The sequence below is a fragment of the Triticum dicoccoides genome, chromosome 7B (genome assembly GCF_002162155.2).
Source record: "Triticum dicoccoides isolate Atlit2015 ecotype Zavitan chromosome 7B, WEW_v2.0, whole genome shotgun sequence".
NCBI lineage: Eukaryota > Viridiplantae > Streptophyta > Magnoliopsida > Poales > Poaceae > Triticum > Triticum dicoccoides.
In genome coordinates, this window is record NC_041393.1 from 57,748,207 (window position 1) to 57,771,006 (window position 22,800).

The following is a 22,800-nucleotide window of genomic DNA, read 5'->3' on the forward strand; positions in this document are numbered from 1 at the left end:
AACGAACCTCCTACGGTCGAAACGGGGGTCCTGTTCATCGGGAGGGGTGTGGCGTACCGCAAAACGGGACTCCACGGGATACTGTTCATCTCCACCGTCGACCTCCTCCAACCTCCATGGGCTACCGTCGACCTCCTCCAGCCTCCACGGGCTCCTGTTCATCCAGCCTCCACCGCGCGCTACTCCATCAGCTACTTTTCAACCACCCCTCCACGGGCACCCCTCCACCGTCTACTGTTCATCCAGCCCTCCACACCACGGGGTCCTGTTCAACCACCCCTCCACGGCCACCCCTCCACCATCTACTGTTCATCCAGCCCTCCACACCACGGGTTCCTGTTCATCCAGAGGCAACGCCACCGCTCACTGTTCATCCAACCCCCCCGGCAACACTCACTGTTCATCCTAGAGGCAGCATCGATCGGCTTCAGTTAGCAGCAGTAGCGAAGGAATCACTCCATCGGGTTCAGTTAACAGCCATCGATCGATTGCTCGGGTTCAGTAACGCGTAGCCTGCAGTGCAATCGCTCGGGTTCAGTTAGAGCCCAACGCCTCGCTCAGCTTCAGTTAGAGCCAACGCCTCACACACACACGCGCGTACGTACGAGAGAAACGTGCATCGCTCCGCCCCCGACCTCCCACCGTAACCGGCAACTCCCTGAAATTTTCCTCCCCCTTGCTTCTACCACGGTTTTTTCTGTCATGGACGGCCCAAAGAATGTCATGCAGCTGCGTCTCCGGCCCGCCCAGGACGAAAAGCCCATTTTCTATCATGATTTTTTGTCATAGAAGTAGGAGCCCACCACATCTATGATGATACCGAGTTTTGTCACAATTATCGTCATAGAAGTGTCATATGTATGACAGGAAAAAAATTGTTCGGCCCAAAATGTCACGGATGTGTCTTTTTTTTGTAGTGAATATGGCTTTGGTTAGCAAAAAGCTGGCATCCGACGCAATGTTGGACAAGGTCCTGTGCGTCTGCTTGGGCCGTCGGCCAATAGAAATATGTACAGAAGGCCTTGCTTACAAGGGCCCGAGCTGTGGCGTGGTGACCACCGAGTCCGGCATGAATTTCAGCCAAGAGTTTCCGCCCCTCCTCCTCGGAGATACATCTTTGAAGTACTCCAGTAGGGCTTTTCTTATAAAGCTCTCCCTCGTGGACTTTGTAGGCTTTAGAGCGCCGCACAATGCAGCGTGCCTCATTTTGATCCTCGGGGAGTTCTTGCCTATTAAGGTAGGCTAAGAAGGGTTCGGTCCATGGGGCGATGATAGCCATAACGAGATGGGCCGAAGGTGTTATTTCGGTGGCAGAGCCCCCGATTATGTTAGTGTGTTCGGAATCTGGGGTTGTGGTCGGATCCGAACTAGTATTGTCGGTCTCCCCTTGCCACACCACAGATGGCTTGAAAAGCCTTTCCAGAAAGATGTTGGGTGGGACGGGGTCACGTTTAGCACCAATGCGGGCAAGGATATCCGCCGCTTGGTTGTTTTCTTAAACCACATGATGAAATTCAAGCCCCTCGAATCGAGCTGACATTTGAAGGACGGCGTTACGATAAGCCGCCATTTTCAGATCCTTGGCATCGAAGTCTCCATTTATTTGAGATATTGCGAGGTTTGAATCCCCGCGCACCTCCAGGCGCTGGATGCCCATGGAGACAGCCATCCGAAGACCATGCAACAGAGCCTCGTATTCGGCTGCATTGTTGGAGTCTGTGTATAATATTTGGAGTACACATTGGACTGTATCTCCAGTGGGGGATGTTAGGACAACGCCTACTCCCAGACCTGCCAGCATTTTAGAGCCGTCGAAGTGCATGATCCAATTGGAGTATGCGCCGTACTCTTTAGGGAGTTCGGCCTCTGTCCATTCGGCACGAAGTTGGCTAGTACTTGCGATTTAATGGCTCGTTGTGGTTTATATGTAATGTCGAACGGGAGGAGCTCGATGACCCACTTAGCAATCCGGCCCGTTGCATCACGGTTGTTTATTATGTCATTGAGTGGTACTTCGGAGGTCCGCGTGATTGAACACTCTTGAAAGTAGTGTCGTAGTTTCCGGGATGCCATGAAGACCGCGTACGCTATTTTTTGATAATGGGGGTACCAAGATTTGCATGGTGTGAGGACAGTGGATACGTAGTATACCGGCTTTTGAAGCAGGAACTTGTGTCCGTCCTCCTCTCGTTCGATGACGAGCACTGCGCTCACAACTTGGTATTTTGCAGCTATGTATAACAACATGGGTTCGCCAACGTTTGGTGCGGCCAGGATTGGATTGCTTGCTAAAAGAGCCTTTATTTCTTCAAGTACGGTCGTCGCCACATCCGTCCACTCGAAGTGTTTGGTTCGTCGAAGAAGGCGATAGAGTGGCAATGCTGTTTCTCCCAATCTGGAGATAAAGCGGCTTAAAGCTGCCACGCATCTAGTCAATTTATGGATTTTTTTTAGATCTGTTGGGGTAGCCAACTGTGACAAAGATCAGATTTTAGCCAGGTTTGCTTCAATTCCTCTATTGGAAACGATGAAGCCCAACAGGTTTCCGGCGGGAACGCCGAAAACACATTTTTTCTGGATTGAGCTTGATGTCATATGTTCGGAGGTTGTCGAATGTGAGCCTTAGTCGTCTATTAAAGACTCGACGTGTCTGGTCTTGATGACCATGTCATCCACATATGCTTCAACTGTTTTGCTGATTTGTTTCTCCAGGCATGTTTGAATCATGCGTTGATAGGTAGTACCGGCATTTTTGAGCCCGAAAGGCATAGTGTTGAACCAAAAGGGGTAGTATGCGGTGATAAATGCCATTGCGGCTTGATCTGACTCCTTCATATTGATTTGATGGTATCTGGAGTATGCGTCGAGGAAACACAATGAGTCGTGTCCCGCGGTAGCATCGATAATCTGATCAATGCGGGGGAGAGGGGAGGGATCCTTAGGGAAAGCCTTGTTGAGGTCTTTGAAATCGATGCATAGGCGCCAGGATTTATCCTTCTTTGGTACCATCACCAGGTTTGCTAGCCAATCCGGGTGTTTTATTTCTCTAATGAATATGGCTTCGAGTAATTTGGCTAGCTCCTCTCCCATAGCTTGTCGTTTGGGTTCTGAGAAGCGGCGTAGTGTCTGCTTGACCGGCTTATATCCCTTCAATATGTTGAGGCTATGCTCGGCCAGCCTGCGTGGGATCCCCGGCATGTCTGAAGGGTGCCAGGCGAAGATGTCCCAATTCTCGCATAAGAACGCCCGCGGTGCGGCATCAATTGTGGGGTTCAGTTGTGCCCCGATGGATGATGTCTTTGTAGAGTCCATTGGGTGCACTTGGAATTTGACTATTTCGTCCGTTGGTTTAAAGGAGGTGGTCTTGGATCATTTATCAAGTATCACGTCGTCCATGTCCACCGTGGAGCGTAATGCAGTTAATTCTTCGGCCGCGAGGGCTTCGGATAGTGCCTCGAGGGCCAGGGCGGCGGTTTTATTTTCGGCGCGGAGTGCTATGTCCGGATCACTGGCAAGAGTGATGATTCCATTGGGCCCGGGCATCTTGGGCTTCATATATCCGTAATGGGGTATAGCTTGGAAGCTTGCGAATGCATTCTGCTCTAACAGGGCGTGGTATCCACTATTGAAAGGGGCCACTTGAAATGTTATCTCTTCGGACCTATAATTTGTTGGGGAATGTAGTAATATTCAAAAAAATTCCTACGCACACGCAAGATCATGGTGATGCATAGCAACGAGAGGGGAGAGTAATGTCCACGTACCCTCGAAGACCGTAAGCGGAAGCGTTATGACAACGCGGTTGATGTAGTCGTACGTCTTCACGTATTTTATCTGGAAGATTAACTCCCACTTGATTCAAGCGATTGTAGTACCCAAACAATCTGAGCACATGCTCACTAGTTGAGCAATTCTCCTCCATCTTTTAGCTATAGAACTTGTTGGAGACTTCATATCTCTCAACTCGGGTATTTTCTTGAAATATTAAATTCAATTCCTGGATCATCTCATATGGTCCATGACGTTCAAAACGTCTTTGAAGTCCCGATTCTAAGCCGTTAAGCATGGTGCACTAAACTATCAAGTAGTTATCATATTGAGCTAGCCAAACATTCATAACGTCTGCATCTGCTCCTGCAATAGGTCTGTCACCTAGCGGTGCATTAAGGACATAATTCTTCTGTGCAGCAATGAGGATAAACCTCAGATCACGGATCCAATCCGCATCATTGCTACTAACAACTTTCAACACAGTTTTCTCTAGGAACATATTAAAATAAACATATGAAAACAACAACGCGAGCTATTGATCTACAACATAATTTGCAAAATACTACCAGGACTAAGTTCATGATAAATTAAAGTTCAATTAATCATATTACTTAAGAACTCCCACTTAGACAGACATCTCTCTAGTCATCTAAGTGATCACGTGATCCAAATCAACTAAACCATGTCCGATCGTCACGTGAGATGGAGTAGTTTCAATGGTGAACATCAATATGTTGATCATATCTACTATATGATTCACGCTCGACCTGTCGGTCTCCGTGTTCCGAGGCCATATCTGTTATATGCTAGGCTCGTCAAGTTTAACCTGAGTATTCCGCGTGTGCAACTGTTTTGCACCCGTTGTATTTGAACGTAGAGCCTATCACACCCGATCATCACGTGGTGTCTCAGCATGAAGAACTTTCGCAACGGTGCATACTCAGGGAGAACACTTCTTGATAATTTAGTGAGAGATCATCTTAAAATGCTACCGTCAATCAAAGCAACATAAGATGCATAAAGGATAAACATCACATGCAATCAATATAAGTGATATGATATGGCCATCATCATCTCGTGCTTTTGATCTCCATCTTCGAAGCACCGTCGTGATCACCATCGCCATCGGCGCGACACCTTGATCTCCATCGTTGCATCGTTGTCGTTACGCCATCTATTGCTTCTACGACTATCGCTACCGCTTAGTGATAAAGTAAAGCAATTACAGGGTGTTTGCATTTCATACAATAAAGCGACAACCATATGGCTCCTGCCAGTTGCCGATAACTTCGGTTACAAAACATGATCATCTCATACAATAAAATATAGCATCACGTCTTGACCATATCACATCACAACATGCCCTGCAAAAACAAGTTAGACGTCCTCAACTTTGTTGTTGCAAATTTTCCGTGGCTGCTACGGGCTTAGCAAGAACCATTCTTACCTACGCATCAAAACCACAACGATAGTTCATTAAGTTAATGCTGTTTTAACCTTCGCAAGGACCGGGCGTAGCCACACTCGGTTCAGCTAAAGTGAGAGAGACAGACACCCGCCAGTCACCTTTAAGCACGAGTGATCGTAACGGTGAAACCAGTCTCGCGTAAGCGTATGCGTAATGTCGGTCCGGGCCGCTTCATCTCACAATACCGCTGAACCAAAGTACGACATGCTGGTAAGCAGTATGACTTATATCTCCCACAACTCACTTGTGTTCTACTCGTGCATATGACATCTACGCATAAAACCTGGCTCGGATGCCACTGTTGGGGAACGTAGTAATTTCAAAAAATTCCTACGCACACGCAAGATCATGGTGATGCATAGCAACGAGAGGGGAGAGTAATGTCCACGTACCCTCGTAGACCGTAAGTGGAAGCGTTATGACAACACGGTTGATGTAGTCGTACGTCTTCATGATCCGACCGATCCAAGTACCAAACGTACGGCACCTCCGAGTTCAGCACACGTTCAGCTCGATGACGATCCCCGGACTCCGATCCAGCAAAGTGTCGGGGATGAGTTCCGTCAGCACGACGGCGTGGTGATGATGATGATGTTCTACCGGCGCAGGGCTTCGCCTAAACTCCGCGACGATATGACCGAGGTGGAATATGGTGGAGGGGGCACCGCACACGGCTAAGGAACGATCACGTAGATCAACTTGTGTGTTCTAGGGTGCCCCCTTGCCCCCGTATATAAAGGAGGGACGGGGAGGTGCGGCCGGCCCCCAAGGGGTGCGCCTGGAGGAGTCCTACTCCCACCGGGAGTAGGACTCCCCCCTGTTGCCTTGGTGGAGAAGGAAAGGGGGGAGGGGAAAGAGGAAAGGGGGCGCCCCCCCTGCCTTGTCCTATTCGGACTAGGGGGGAGGGGGGCGCGGCCTGCCCTGGCCGGCGCTCCTCTTCTCCCTCATGGCCCATGTAGGCCCAACAACCCCCGGGGGGGTTCCGGTAACCCCCCGATACTCCGAAAAAATCCCGGTTTCTCCCGGAACGATTCCGATATCCAAATATAGGCTTCCAATATATCAATCTTTATGTCTCGACCATTTCGAGACTCCTCGTCATGTCCTGGATCACATCCGGGACTCCGAACAATCTTCGGTACATCAAAATATATAAACTGTTGGGGAACGTAGTAATTTCAAAAAAATTCCTAAGCGCGCGCACGCAAGATCATGGTGATGGCATGGAAACGAGAGGGGAGAGTGTTGTCCACGTACCCTCGTAGACCGTAAGCGGAAGCGTTAGCACAACGCGGTTGATGTAGTCGTACGTCTTCATGATCCGATCGATCCAAGCACCGAACGTACGACACCTCCGAGTTCAGCACACGTTCAGCTCGATGATGATCCCCGGGCACCGATCCAGCAAAGCTTCGGGGATGAGTTCCGTCAGCACGACGGCGTGGTGACGATGATGATGTTCTACCGGCGCAGGGCTTCGCCTAAACTCCGCGACGATATGACCAAGGTGGAATATGGTGGAGGGGGGCACCGCACACGGCTAAGGAACGATCCGTAGATCAACTTGTGTTGTGCCTAGAGGTGCCCCCTGCCCCCGTATATAAAAGAACAAGGGGGGAGGGGGCGGCCGGCCTAGGAGGGGCGCGCCAAGGGGTGTCCTACTCCCATCGGAAGTAGGACTCCCTCCTTCCTTGTTGGAGTAGGAGGAGGGGGAAGAGGGGGAGAGGAGGAAGGAAAAAGGGGCCGCACCCCTTGTCCAATTCGGACCAGAGGGGGGCTGTGCGCCTCCTTCCTTTCGGCCTCTCTCCTCTATTCCCGTATGGCCCAATAAGGCCCATATACTCCCCGGCGAATTCCTGTAACTCTCCGGTACTCCGAAAAAACCCGAATCACTCGGAACCTTTCCGAACTCCGAATATAGTCGTCCAATATATCGATCTTTATGTCTCGACCATTTTGAGACTCCTCGTCATGTCCCCGATCTCATCCGGGACTCCGAACTCCTTCTGTACATCAAAACTCATAAACTCATAATATAACTATCATCGAAACCTTAAGCGTGCGGACCCTACGGGTTCGAGAACAATGTAGACATGACCTAGAACTATTCTCGGTCAATAACCAATAGCGGAACCTGGATGCTTATATTGGCTCCCACATATTCTACGAAGATCTTTATCGGTCAAACCGCATAACAACATACGTTGTTCCCTTTGTCATCGGTATGTTACTTGCCCGAGATTCGATCGTCGGTATCCAATACCTAGTTCAATCTCGTTACCGGCAAGTCTCTTTACTCGTTACGTAATACATCATTCCGTAACTAACTCATTAGCTACATTGCTTGCAAGGCTTATAGTGATGTGCATTACCGAGAGGGCCCAGAGATACCTCTCCGACAATCGGAGTGACAAAACCTAATCTCGAAATACGCCAACCCAACATGTACCTTTGGAGACACCTGTAGTACTCCTTTATAATCACCCAGTTACGTTGTGACGTTTGGTAGCACCCAAAGTGTTTCTCCGGTAAACGGAAGTTGCATAATCTCATAGTTACAGGAACATGTATAAGTCATGAAGAAAGCAACAGCAACATACTAAACGATCAAGTGCTAAGCTAACAGAATGGGTCAAGTCAATCACATCATTCTCCTAATGATGTGATCCCGTTAATCAAATGACAACTCTTTTGTCTATGGTTAGGAAACATAACCATCTTTGATAAACGAGCTAGTCAAGTAGAGGCATACTAGTGACACTATGTTTGTCTATCTATTCACACATGTATTATGTTTCCGGTTAATACAATTCTAGCATGAATAATAAACATTTATCGTGATATAAGGAAATTAATAATAACTTTATTATTGCCTCTAGGGCATATTTCCTTCAGTCTCCCACTTGCACTAGAGTCAATAATCTAGTTCACATCATCATGTGATTTAACACCAATACTCACATATGTATGTGATTAATACCCATAGTTCACATCGTCATGTGATCAACACCCAAAAGATTTACTAGAGTCAATAATCTAGTTCACGTCGCTATGTGATTAACACCCAAAGAGTACTAAGGTATGATCATTTTTTGCTCGTGAGAGAAGTTTAGTCAATGGGTCTGTCACATTCAGAGTCGTATGTATTTTTCAAATATTCTATGTCTACAATGCTCTGCATGGAGCTACTTTAGCTCATTCTCCCACTTTCAATATGTATCCAGATTGCGACTTAGAGTCATATGGATCAGTGTAAAAGTTTGCACCGATGTAACTTTTACGACGAGCTCTTTTATCACCTCCATAATCGAGAAACATCTCCTTAGTCCTCACTAAGGATATTCTTGACCGCTGTCCAGTGATCTACTATTAGATCAAAATTGTATTCCTTTGCCAAACTCAGAGCAAGGTATACATTAAGTCTGGTTCACAGCATAGCATACTTTATAGAACCTATGACTGAGGCATAGGGAATGACTTTTCATTCTCTTTCTATTTTCTGCCATGGTCGGGTCTTGAGTCTTACTCAATTTCACACCTTTGCAACACAGGAAAGAACTCTTTCTTTGACTGTTCCATTTTGAACTATTTCAAAATCTTGACAAGGTATGTACTTATTGAAAAAACTTATCAAGCGTCTTGATCTATCTCAATAGATCTTGATGCTTAATATGTAAGCAGCTTCACTGAGGTCTTTCTTTGAAAAACTCATTTCAAACATTCCTTTATGCTTTGCAGAATAATTCTACATTATTTCCAATCAACAATATGTCATTCACATATACTTATCAGAAATGTTGTAGTGCTCCCACTCACTTTCTTGTAAATACAGGCCTTTCCAAAAGTCTGTATAAAACTATATGCTTTGATGAACTCATCAAAGCGTATATTCCAACTCCGAGATGCTTGCACCAGTCCATTGATGGATCGCTGGAGCTTGCACATTTTGTTAGCACCTTTAGGATTAGCAAAACCTTCTGGTTGCATCATATACAACTCTTTAAAAATCCATTAAGGAATACAGTTTTGACATCCATTTGCCAGATTTCATAAAATGTGGCAATTGCTAACATGATTCAGACAGACTTAAGCATCGATACGAGTGAGAAAATCTCATTATATTCAACACCTTGAACTTGTCGAAAAACTTTCGCAACAAGTCGAGCTTAGTAGATAGTAACACTACTATCAGTGTCCGTCTTCCACTTGAAGATCCATTTATTTAACATGGCTTCTTGATCATCGAGCAAGTCAATCAAAGTCCACACTTTGTTCTCATATATGGATCCTATCTTAGATTTTATGGCCTCAAGCCATTTCGAAGAATCTGGGCTCATCATCGCTTCCTCATAGTTCGTAGGTTCATCATGATCTAGTAACATGACTTCTAGAACACGATTACCGTACCACTCTGGTGCGGATCTTATTCTGGAAGACCTACGAGGTTTGGTAGCAACTTGATCTGAAGTTTCATGATCATCATCATTAACTTCCTCACTAATTGGTGTAGGAATCACTGGAACTGATTTCTGTGATGAACTACTTTCCAATAAGGGAGAAGGTACAATTACCTCATCAAGTTCTACTTTCCTCCCACTCACTTCTTTAGAGAGAAACTCCTTCTCTAGAAAGGATCCATTTTTAGCAACGAATATTTTGCCTTAGGATCTATGATGGAAGGTGTACCCAACAGTTTCCTTTGGGTATTCTATGAAGACGCACTTCTCCAATTTGGGTTTGAGCTTATAAGGATGAAACTTTTTCACATAAGCATCGCAGCCCCAAACTTTAAGAAACGACAACTTGGGTTTCTTGCTAAACCACAGTTCATATGGTGTCGTCTCAATGGATTTAGATGGTGCCCTTTTAACGTGAATGCAGTTGTCTCTAATGCATAACCCCAAAACAATAGCGGTAAATCAGTAAGAGACATCATAGATCGCACCATATCCAATAAAGTGCGGTTACGACGTTCGGACACACCATAACATTGTGGTGTTCCAGGTGGCGTGAGCTGTGAAACTATTCCACATTGTTTTAATTGAAGACCAAACTCGTAACTCAAATATTTGTCTCCGCGATCAAATCACAGAAACTTTATTTTCTTGTTACGATGATTGTCCACTTCACTCTGAAATTCTTTGAACTTTTCAAATGTTTCAGACTTGTGCTTCATTAAGTAGATATACCCATATCTGCTCAAATCATTTGTGAAGGTCAAAAAATAACGATACCCGCCACAAGCATTAACACTCATTGGACCGCATACATCGGTATGTATTATTTCCAATAAGTCACTAGCTCATTCCATTGTTCCAGAGAATGGAGTTTTAGTCATCTTGCCCAAAAGGCACGGTTCGCAAGCATCAAATGATTCATAACCAAGAGATTCCAAAAATCCATCTTTATGGAGTTTCTTCATGCGCTTTACACCGATATGACCCAAACGGCAGTGCCACAAATAAGTTGCACTATCATTATCAACTTTGCATCTTTTGGCATCAATATTATGCATATGTGTATTACTACGATCGAGATCCAATAAACTATTTTCATTGGGTGTATGACCATCGAAGGTTTTATTCATGTAAATAGAACAACAATTATTCTTTGACTTTAAATGAATAACCATATCGCAATAAACATGATCAAATCATATTCATGCTCAACGCAAACGCCAAATAACATTTATTTAGGTTTAACACTAATCCCGAAAGTATAGGGAGTGTGCGATGATGATCATATCAATCTTGGAACCACTTCCAACACACATCGTCACTTCACCCTCAACTAGTCTCTGTTTATTCTATAACTCCTGTTTCGAGTTACTAATATTTAGCAACCGAACAAGTATCAAATACTCAGGGGCTACTATAAACACTAGTAAGGTACACATCAATAACCTGTATATCAAATATACCCTTGTTCACTTTTCCATCCTTCTTATCCACCAAATATTCAGGGCATTTCCACTTCCAGTGACCATTTCCTTTGCAGTATAATCATTCAGTTTCAGGCTTTGGTCCAGCTTTGGGCTTCTTCGCAGGAGTGACAACTTTTTTGTCATTCTACTTGAAGTTTCCCTTTCTTTCCCTTTGCCCTTTTCTTGAAACTAGTGATCTTGTCAACCATCAACACTTGATGCTCTTTCTTGATTTCTACCTTCGTCGATTTCAGCATTACGAAGAGCTCGGGAATCGTTTTCGTCATCCTTGCATACTATAGTTCATCACAAAGTTCTAGTAACTTAGTGATGGTGACTAGAGAATTCTGTCAATCACTATCTTATCTAGAAGACTAACTCCCACTTGATTCAAGTGATTGTAGTACCCAGACAATCTGAGCACATGCTCACTAGTTGAGCGATTCTCCTCCATCTTTTAGCCATAGAACTTGTTGGAGACTTCATATCTCTCAACTCAGGTATTTGCTTGAAATATTAACTTCAACTCCTGGAACATCTCATATGGTCCATGACGTTCAAAACGTCTTTGAAGTCCCGATTCTAAGCCGTAAAGCATGGTGCACAAAACTATCAAGTAGTCATCATATTGAGCTAGCCAAACGTTCATAACGTCTGCATCTGCTCCTTCAATAGGTCTGTCACCTAGCGGTGCATTAAGGACATAATTCTTCTGTGCAGCAATGAGGATAAACCTCAGATCACGGATCCAATCCGCATCATTGCTACTAACATCTTTCAACACAATTTTCTCTAGGAACATATCAAAATAAACATATGAAAGCAACAACGCAAGCTATTGATCTACAACATAATTTGCAAAATACTACCAGGACTAAGTTCATGATAAATTAAAGTTCAATTAATCATATTACTTAAGAACTCCCACTTAGACAGACATCTCTCTAGTCATCTAAGTGATCACGTGATCCAAATCAACTAAACCATGTACGATCATCACGTGAGATGGAGTAGTTTCAATGGTGAACATCAATATGTTGATCATATCTACTATATGATTCATGCTCGACCTTTCGGTCTCCGTGCTCCGAGGCCATATCTGTATATGCTAGGCTCGTCAAGTTTAACCCGAGTATTCCGCGTGTGCAACTGTTTTGCACCCGTTGTATTTGAACGTAGAGCCTATCACACCCGATCATCACGTGGTGTCTCAGCACAAAGAACTTCCGCAACGGTGCATACTCAGGGAGAACACTTCTTGATAATTAGTGAGAGATCATCTTAAAATGCTACCGTCAATCAAAGCAAGATAAGATGCATAAAGGATAAACATCACATGCAATCAATATAAGTGATATGATATGGCCATCATCATCTTGTGCTTGTGATCTCCATCTTCGAAGTACAGTCGTGATCACCATCGTCACCGGCGCGACACCTTGATCTCCATCGTAGCATCGTTGTCGTTACGCCATCTATTGCTTCTACGACTATCGCTACCGCTTAGTGATAAAGTAAAGCAATTACAGGGCGTTTGCATTTCATACAATAAAGCGACAACCATATGGCTCCTGCCAGTTGCCGATAACTTCGGTTACAAAACATGATCATCTCATACAGTAAAATATAGCATCACGTCTTGACCATATCACATCACAGCATGCCCTGCAAAAACAAGTTAAACGTCCTCTACTTTGTTGTTGCAAATTTTACGTGGCTGCTACGGGCTTAGCAAGAACCGTTCTTACCTACGCATCAAAACCACAACGATAGTTCGTCAAGTTAGTGTTGTTTTAACCTTCGCAAGGACCGGGCGTAGCCACACTCAGTTCAGCTAAAGTGAGAGAGACAGACACCCGCCAGTCACCTTTAAGCACGAGTGCTCATAATGGTGAAACCAGTCTCGCATAAGCGTACGTGTAATGTCGGTCCGGGCCGCTTCACCTCACAATACCGCTGAGCCAAAGTATGACATGCTGGTAAGCAGTATGACTTGTATCGCCCACAACTCACTTGTGTTCTACTCGTGCATATGACATCTATGCATAAAACCAGGCTCGGATGCCACTGTTGGGGAACGTAGTAATTTCAAAAAATTTCCTACGCACACGCAAGATCATGGTGATGGCATGGCAACGAGAGGGGAGAGCGTTGTCCACGTACCCTCGTAGACCGTAAGCGGAAGCGTTAGCACAACGCGGTTGATGTAGTCGTACGTCTTCACGATCCGACCGATCCAAGCACCGAACGTACGGCACCTCCGAGTTCAGCACACGTTCAGCTCGATGACGATCCCCGGGCTCCGATCCAGCAAAGCTTCGGGGATGAGTTCTGTCAGCACGACGGCGTGGTGATGATGATGATGTTCTACCGGCGCAGGGCTTCGCCTAAACTCCGCGACGATATGACCGAGGTGGAATATGGTGGAGGGGGGCACCGCACACGGCTAAGGAACGATCCGTAGATCAACTTGTGTTGTGCCTAGAGGTGCCCCCTGCCCCCGTATATAAAAGAACAAGGGGGGAGGGGGCGGCCGGCCTAGGAGGGGCGCACCAAGGGGTGTCCTACTCCCACCGGGAGTAGGACTCCCTCCTTCCTTGTTGGAGTAGGAGAAGGGGGGAAGAGGGGGAGAGGAGGAAGGAAAAAGGGGCCGCACCCCTTGTCCAATTCGGGCCAGAGGGGGGCTGCGCGCCTCCTTCCTTTCGGCCTCTCTCCTCTATTCCCGTATGGTCCAATAAGGCCCATATACTCCCCGGCGAATTCCCGTAACTCTCCGGTACTCCGAAAAATACCCGAATCACTCGGAACCTTTTCGAACTCCGAATATAGTCGTCCAATATATCAATCTTTACGTCTCGACCATTTCGAGACTCCTCGTCATGTCCCCGATCTCATCCGGGACTCCGAACTCCTTCGGTACCTCAAAACTCATAAACTCATAATATAACTGTCATCGAAACCTTAAGCGTGCGGACCATACGGGTTCGAGAACAATGTAGACATGACCTAGAACTATTCTCGGTCAATAACCAATAGCGTAACCTGGATGCTCATATTGGCTCCCACATATTCTACGAAGATCTTTATCGGTCAAACCGCATAACAACATACGTTGTTCCCTTTGTCATCGGTATGTTACTTGCCCGACATTCGATCGTTGGTATCCAATACCTAGTTCAATCTCGTTACCGGCAAGTCTCTTTACTCGTTACGTAATACATCATTCCGTAACTAACTCATTAGTTACATTGCTTGCAAGGCTTATAGTGATGTGCATTACCGAGACTGCCCAGAGATACCTCTCCGACAATCGGAGTGACAAAACCTAATCTCGAAATACGCCAACCCAACATGTACCTTTGAAGACACCTGTAGTACTCCTTTATAATCACCCAGTTACGTTGTGACGTTTGGTAGCACCCAAAGTGTTCCTCCGGTAAACGGAAGTTGCATAATCTCATAGTTACAGGAACATGTATAAGTCATGAAGAAAGCAACAACAACATACTAAACGGTCAAGTGCTAAGCTAACAGAATGGGTCAAGTCAATCACATCATTCTCCTAATGATGTGATCCTGTTAATCAAATGACAACTCTTTTGTCTATGGTTAGGAAACATAACCATCTTTGATAAACGAGCTAGTCAAGTAGAGGCATACTAGTGACACTATGTTTGTCTATCTATTCACACATGTATTATGTTTCCGGTTAATACAATTCTAGCATGAATGATAAACATTTATCATGATATAAGGAAATTAATAATAACTTTATTATTGCCTCTAGGGCATATTTCCTTCATAAACTCATAATAAAACTCTCATCGTAGCGTTAAGCGTGCGGACCCTACGGGTTCGAGAACTATGTAGACATGACCTAGAACTATCCTTGGTCAATAACCAATAGCGGAACCTGGATGCTCATATTGGCTCCTACATATTCTACGAAGATCTTTATCGGTCAAACCGCATAACAACATACGTTGTTCCCTTTGTTATCGGTATGTTACTTGCCCGAGATTCGATCGTCGGTATCTAATACCTAGTTCAATCTCGTTACCGGCAAGTCTCTTTACTCATTACGTAATGCATCATTCCGTAACTAACTCATTATCTACATTGCTTGCAAGGCTTATAGTGATGTGCATTACCGAGAGGGCCGAGAGATACCTCTCCGAGAATCGGAGTGACAAAACCTAATCTCGAAATACGCCAACCCAACATGTACCTTTGGAGACACCTGTAGTACTCCTTTATAATTACCCAGTTACGTTGTGATGTTTGGTAGCACCCAAAGTGTTCCTCCAGTAAACGGGAGTTGCATAATCTCATAGTTACAGGAACATGTATAAGTCATGAAGAAAGCAATGGCAATATACTAAACGATCAAGTGCTAGGCTAACGGAATGGGTCATGTCAATCACATCATGCTCCTAATGATGTGATCCCGTTAATCAAATGACAACACATGTCTATGGTTAGGAAACATAACCATCTTTGATCAATGAGCTAGTCAAGTAGAGGCATACTAGTGACTATATGTTTGTTTATGTATTCACACATGTATCATGTTTCCGGTTAATACAATTCTAGCATGAATAATAAACATTTATCATGATATGAGGAAAAAATAATAACTTTATTATTGCCTCTAGGGCATATTTCCTTCATAATTCTCCGGCGTGCCGAATACCACATCGAGTGTGATTTTTCCCGCACATCGTGCCTCTCGACTGGGAATAATTCCCCGGAAGGTGGTGCTGCTTGGTTCAATGTGGCTCCTGTCTATTTCCATTTTATTGACAGTATCCTTGTAAATGAGGTTTAGTCCGCTGCCGCCATCCATGAGCACTTTGCTAAGTCGGAAGCCGTCCATGATTGGACTAAGGACCAAAGTGGCTGGTGCTTGGACTGTTCAGGATGGCGGTTCGTCACTGGCATTGAAAGTTATAGCTATGTCATTCTAGGGATTTACTGATGTGACTTGCCAGACTTCGGCGAGGCCGCAGAGTGCTCTCTTGCGCCTGTTATTCGAGGCAAAAGTCTTGAAGACTATCAACACTGTGTTGTTGTTGTTTTCCGTGGGATGGTGCTCTGCGGTGTTGTTGATGAGGAGATCCTCGCCGCTCTTGGCCACCTGCCGAGGTATCCAACATGCTCTAAGGTTGTGTGTTGGTACGGTATCCGATGTGGTGTGTATGTTGCATGGCATGTCGAGCCGTCCCTCCAATACGGTTCCGCGCCCTATAGTGGGCTTCGATTTCTTCGTGATTGGATCGAGTGACCTATGAGGGTGCACCCTTTTTGTTCGGACAAGGGGTTTAGTGAGAGCCAGTGGATCCCAAAAGGTTGCCTAAGTTTTCCAGGCACTTTCCATCGCGTAGTACTTCTGTACTATGGTCACCAAGTCAACGAAGTGTGATACGTGGCAGCGATTTATGGCATTATGGATTCCCTTGTCCGTGTAATTTTTGCAAAATAATGAGATTGCGTCTTCATCGTGACAGTCCTTAACCTTGTTCATTGCAAGGAGGAATCTGGCCCAAAAGTGATGTACTGTCTCTTGGGGATGTTGTCTGATGTGGGAAAGATTGCTTGTATCTGGGTGGGTGGGTGGATTTAAGTCCGAACCCTGACCCGATCTGGGACCCAGAGCTTAAGGAACTTCCGAGCTTAATAGTTCGGGTTCCGGGATGTCAACCAATTTTTCTGGCCCACAGTCTGATTCTAAGTTCGGAGTTCAGGGCATATCTTCCCGCGAGCGGGTATCCGACTCAGGGATCTCAGTAATCCGGACATAGTTCGTCCTCAATATAGGGGAAGAGTCGTTGCATTGCTCTTCCACCACCGCTATCTGATGGGTGATCGGCGGAGAGTTAATCTCTCTCTGATTGGGTTTAAGCCCAATCCGATCATAGTCCGTGGCGACTCCCAAGGCAGCGATGCGATCCAGGAGCTCGTTCAAAGATGATAAATCCATCGGATCCATCTTCTCGGCGTATTCCGAGCTGACGTGGAGACGATTTTCGATGACCTGAGAAGTCATCATCGGCCCAATGGCCGAACGGGCGGTCATAACGAAGCCACCCAGCCGGAGGGTTTGGCCTGAGGCCAGGGTTCCCCCGGAGGTGATGTTGTCCTTGATAACAAGGCGAGCCATCAACCCTATCTTCGACGTCACAGTGGAACTCTCAATGAAAGCACCAATGTCGGAGTCAAAACCGGCGGATCTCGGGTAGGGGGTCCCGAACTGTGCGTCTAAGGCTAATGGTATGTGTTGTTGTTGTTTTCCGTGGGATGGTGCTCTGCGGTGTTGTTGATGAGGAGATCCTCGCCGCTCTTGGCCACCTGCCGAGGTATCCAACATGCTCTAAGGTTGTGTGTTGGTACGGTATCCGATGTGGTGTGTATGTTGCATGGCCTGTCAAGCCGTCCCTCCAATACGGTTCCGCGCCCTATAGTGGGCTTCGATTTCTTCGTGATTGGATCGAGTGACCTATGAGGGTGCACCCTTTTTGTTTGGACAAGGGGTTTAGTGAGAGCCAGTGGATCCCAAAAGGCTGCCTGAGTTTTCCAGGCGCTTTCCATCGCGTAGTACTTCTGTACTATGGCCACCAAGTCAACGAAGTGTGATACGTGGCAGCGATTTATGGCATTAAGGATTCCCTTGTCCGTGTAATTTTTGCAAAATAATGAGATTGCGTCTTCATCGCGACAGTCCTTAACCTTGTTCATTGCAAGGAGGAATCTGGCCCAAAAGTGATGTACTGTCTCTTGGGGATGTTGTCTGATGTGGGAAAGATTTCTTGTATCTGGGTGGGTGGGTGGATTTAAGTCCGAACCCTGACCCGATCTGGGACCCAGAGCTTGAGGAACTTCCGAGCTTAATAGTTCGGGTTCCGGGATGTCAACCAATTTTTCTGGCCCACAGTTCGATTCTAAGTTCGGAGTTCGGGGCATATCTTCCCGCGAGCGGGTATCCGGCTCAGGGATCTCAGTAATCCGGACATAGTTCGTCCTCAATATAGGGGAAGAGTCGTTGCATTGTTCTTCCACCACCGCTATCTGATGGGTGATCGGCGGAGAGTTAATCTCTCTCTGATTGGGTTTAAGCCCAATCCGATCATAGTCCGTGGCGACTCCCAAGGCAGCGATGCGATCCAGGAGCTCGTTCAAAGATGATAAATCCGTCGGATCCATCTTCTCGGCGTATTCCGAGCGGACGTGGAGACGATTTTTGATGACCCGAGAAGTCATCATCAGCCCAATGGCCGAACGGGCGGTCATAACGAAGCCACCCAGCCGGAGGGTTTGGCCTGAGGCCAGGGCTCCCCCGGAGGTGATGTTGTCCTTGATAACAAGGCGAGCCATCAACCCTATCTTCGACGTCATAGTGGAACTCTCAATGAAAGCACCAATGTCGGAGTCAAAACCTGCGGATCTCGGGTAGGGGGTCCCGAACTGTGCGTCTAAGGCTAATGGTAATAGGAGGCGGGGGACACGATGTTTACCCAGGTTCAGGCCCTCTCTATGGGGGTAATACCCTACTTCCTGCTTGATTGATCTTGATGATATGAGTATTACAAGAGTTGATCTACCACGCGATCGTAGAGGCTAACCCTAGAAGCTAGTCTATGATTATGATTGTTGTTGTTGTCCTACGGACTAAACCCTCCGGTTTATATAGACACCAGAGGGGGCTAGGGTTACATCAGGTCAGTTACAGAGAAGGGAATCTACATATCCGAATCGCCAAGCTTGCCTTTCACGCAAAGGAGAGTCCCACCCGGACACGGGACGAAGTCTTCTATCTTGTATCTTCATAGTCCAACAGTACGGCCAATGTATATAGTCCGGCTGTCCGAGAACCCCTTAATCCAGGACTCCCTCAGTTGGGCCGCCGGCCAAGTCACCCTGGGTACGAAGCGGCGTGGGGGCTGATTAGGCGTCTTTCATTCCTTTTATGTTCTTTTTCTATCTGTTTAGTCAGATGGTGTCTGTCGTGAGCTACTGGGGAAAGTTCACATGTCCTGTACCCCATTGATGGCAATAAAATGTAATGCCAAACTCTCACTCCGTTTCAAAAAATGAAATTAAATGAAACGAGTTTGAATGAAAAGGCAATGATAATTTACATCAACCCATGGGACCATCCGATCCACATAGTAGGAAACAACACAAAGCTTCCCCTTTTTTGGAAAGTGACTAACCCGATGGTTCATCCCATGAACCCTCCCTTCAACTTCTTGGATGTTCTCCTCTACTTCAAACTTGATTCTATGGAGGGGCATCCAAAGTGGCGGAGCTAGCATTTGCCATCAGGGTGGTCCACCCCCAAAAAAATTGACAAGAAATATGACATGTGAACATTCTAACTAGTTCTCGGTATCACATAGAAATAGATCAATATGGTCTTACATACACACTAGAATTCTCAATTAAGACTAAGTTTTGCATAAATTTGACGATAAAGGGTTTCCATCTGCTTTACATATAAAGCACCACAACCAGCATACAACGGACAATACAACAAAAGAAAATAAAAAGAGCAAGAACGGTAAAGATACAAGACACCGGAAGGACCAGTAAGTCAGCAAACCCGATCCTGACTATGACACGACTAGGACAGGGCCGAAACCCGCAGTCGGAGGAGGCCACACATCGTTAACTCTGCTGAGGCAACCAACATCAAACCACAAGCCGTCTCTACCTCCGAAGAAGGCTCAAGCCCCCTCGCCCCGGACCGTAGGGCACCATGCCGTCGGCAGGTAAAGCCGCTCACCCGAGCAGAAGGCCAGGCCGACAGGATGCCGGGGAGAGAACTGCAAGCTCGGTTACCTCAGCTCGCACCGCCACAACCCATACTTCGTCACCGTCGAAGCCTGAATCAACATCGATCGAAAGCAATCGAGCAGGAACACCACCGAGGAAGACAACCCCCCTCCTGCGAAGCCTCGACCACCCATCCGCTGACCAAAGGTGGCGCCTTCAAGAAGGACAGTGATGCCAGAGAGCCATCACCACCCAACCGGAGATTTTGCGCTTTCGCCCAGGTCGCATAAGTTTTGCATAAAGAAGCCTATGCTTCAAAAATTATGTAATAAAAATTTACTTCCTATCAATACACAAGTAAATTGATTCATTATGTGCAAAATGAAAGTAATTGAGGCAGAAATGATAGTTGGCTTCATTCAAGCTAACTATAAAGAAACTAATTGAGGCAAAATTCAAGCCTTTGTGTGGCTTCTTTCAAGCCAACTAAAATTTTACATCATTTCTACATTATTCGAATTTAAGCATATAGATCGATTATGTATGTGTTAGTGAAGGAAATTGAGGTAAATAGGCAACCCGTAAGTCTGAAATTGGGGCAAAAAGTACATGTAACTTGTTTGTCACCTTGGTGGGGCTTTGCTGGGGGCGACCGGGCCGGCGGGAAGACGGGAAGTGGAGGCGGGACGACAGGACCGCCGGGAGCAGGGAAGGGGCGCAGGTGCGCAACCGCGCGCAACGCAGGGGCAGGGATGATAGTGACTGGGCGGGTGGCCGGACGGGGGCGCTACCAGACTAGGCGGGCTGGGCTCGGCGGCGACTGGTGACATCGCGACGGCGAGTTGGTTGGCCGGCTGGGTGACGGTCGTCGAGGTTGAGTTGGTGCGCGAGGGTGACGAGGGTTCTGCTCGATGTGGACCGTGGCTGCGTCATCCCTGGATAGGTTAGTGGGACTTTTTTCCTCTCTAGCCCAATTAGATATATATGTATATAAGCAGTTTCACAATTCTAGGGTGGGTCGTGATCCACCGTGGCCACCTTGCAGATCCGCCACTGGGCATACATGGTGATTAGCAGTGATGAGCTCAACGTATTACAAGCCTATGAACAACTTTCAACAATATACACACCTCTCATGAAGGGAAAATCATATTTGTAATTGAACTTCAATGGTATTCAAAAACTTTCATTGACTGTATGTCGCTTCCAACCAAAATCCAGAAAATCTTTACAATTTTAAATAGGTTTTAACCCAAAAAACTGCAAGCTTTGACAGATCATAAAATTTTGTGCAAATTTCAACTAGCTTCAAACAAAGTACAAAACATTCAAGCATTTCCAACTAAAAGTTCGCACAAATTAACATCATTCTTAAGAAAATTAAACTGAAAAACCTCTCAGATTTGGCCTATCTTACCTTAGAGGAAATTTTAGCTAGACATGTACATGATAACGTGGACAAGAAGAGCTTCCAAAGGGTCGATAAAGAATATGGTGAAATTATAATTGCCAGAGAGAGAGAGAGAATGGAGATATTTCGGAGATGCGGTGTGTCGATGATGTAGCTGTGGCCGACACTAATATGTGGCATGTCTGACGGGAGCGAATTCATAAGATAGGGGGGAGGGAAAGGCACAAGAGATTTGGTGGGTCAAGGTGTTAGATTTTGTTTGGTGTGCAGTGATTGTTTCTAATATAACCTGTAAGTGGTTTTGAAAAAGTCACACCAAGCTCATCCATTTCATAATTAAAAGTTGTGGTAGGAAATCGTTCAACTGAAGCTCCATTATTCTCCCAAAAAGACAAACGACGGCAATGACACCTCCATCAAGCATCAGAACCCTCTAGTCATATCCAATTGATGCTCCCTTATGTCCAGAGACGTCACACCAACACCATAAGACTGAGGGAGGGAACCCTCATCTCTCGTGCAGTGTGTAGCAACAATTCTTTATTTAGGTTTTGGTGATTGTCGTGCTATCTCGAATAAAAGTTCTCCAACTGTAAGACTGTCTCGGTGGTGCTTGGTCTGGCGTTGTCAAGGAGCCTCTGAGTTTTTTATCGTTCCTATCAACCTTTTTGCAAGATGTTTTGGTTCTCGTTATTATATTTTGGAGAGACATAGTTGTCGACAGTGCCATATTTTCCAACAACCCCTTCATTCGAGCCTTGGCGAGCAAGGTGAATGGCCTAGTTTGGCAATACAGTGTAACCATTCAGCAAGATTTGCTCATCTAGAGGTCTTCAATGACTAAGATTTCTCGATGTTGTTCTTCGCCATCCAGAACTAGATGGGGCAACAAGGATGAGTTTGGTTATGGTTTTGCCAAGAACTTTGAGGCCTATAGCCTTGGTTATAATTTTCCAATTTGCTCATGGTTACTTTCGTGCCTATGGGTTTAGTTACCTGATTATCTGGTTGTATCCGCTATCCTTTTAGCTTGATCCCATTTAGAAAGAAACTGTGCCCATCAAAATGAGAATATTTAGTCTACATGCATATATCAAAATCAATCAGAGAGATCCACTAACTACAATATGCAAGGCGCAGGTCCGCCTCGCCTCCGGTGGTCCTAGGGCCATGGAGGCGCGGTGGATCCTGGCAAGGGCCGGTGGGAGGGCTCCGTTTTTAGTCGTTTTTTTCAATCTTGTTAGGGTTTGTGTACTACTCAAGAAGGCGAGACGGCGACGGCTCCCTGAAGATGGAATAAAGGTCTCCCCGCCTAGCCCCCGTTCCGGCGGTGCGTTTAGCATCGTTGGTGGGCGTGTGGAGGTGTGTCTCTGGCAGATCTATCTTTGGTGGATTTGCTCGGATCTCGTCGTTGTTCGTCTACGTTCGTGTCTCTTCGGTTTGGATCCTTCCGAT